The sequence below is a fragment of the Frankliniella occidentalis genome, unplaced genomic scaffold (genome assembly GCF_000697945.3).
Source record: "Frankliniella occidentalis isolate FOCC.00 unplaced genomic scaffold, Focc_3.1 Scaffold489, whole genome shotgun sequence".
NCBI classification, from domain to species: Eukaryota; Metazoa; Arthropoda; class Insecta; order Thysanoptera; family Thripidae; genus Frankliniella; species Frankliniella occidentalis.
Window position 1 is genome coordinate 95,438 of NW_026267607.1, and position 663 is coordinate 96,100.

Consider the following 663-nt stretch of genomic DNA (forward strand, 5'->3'; position numbering starts at 1 on the left):
CCCGGATTACCTGGTAATAGACATGTGGCACGGGGGTGCGAAATATAAGGCACCGCGACGGCTCGGAGTTCAGTTCACTTCGGAACGCAGTTGACTGCGGGACGCAGTGTCAGGCAGAGCTGAGGAGGACAGTTCAGATCGGACCGTCGCACCGCGCCGCCGAGCCGCCCGCCGCCGCCACGAGTCCGGACTACGAGAAGGCCCTCCTACACGTCGTCCGCCTCCCCGCCGCAGCAGCGCGACGGCCAAGAGTAGTTGCTCAGCGAATGTCCTCGTGCCATCCGACTGTTCTGTGACTCTGTGTCAGTTTTGTTATTCTGAGATTGGTGAGTGACGAAGTGATATGCAGTGCAGTGTTATGAAAATGTGCGAGAAGTCGAAAATATAATTAATAACTAGATCATGTTGCCCGTTGATTAATGTTTGTGCGGTTGATCTCATACTTGCTACACCCACTTTTATTTATCGTCGTAAATATGTAAATGTGCAATCCTTACTGGGCAGTGTTTTGGTCTGAGGCAGGGCTGGGCCAGGGGAGGTCTCCGACCGCCCCTAGTCAGCCCGATCACCGGCGCCAGCTAAGGCCAACGCCGCGGTGGAGCGCTAACCTTTAACCCTTACGGCCCCGTGACCCTTCGGGTGATCGGGACCCGTCAGGCCGAG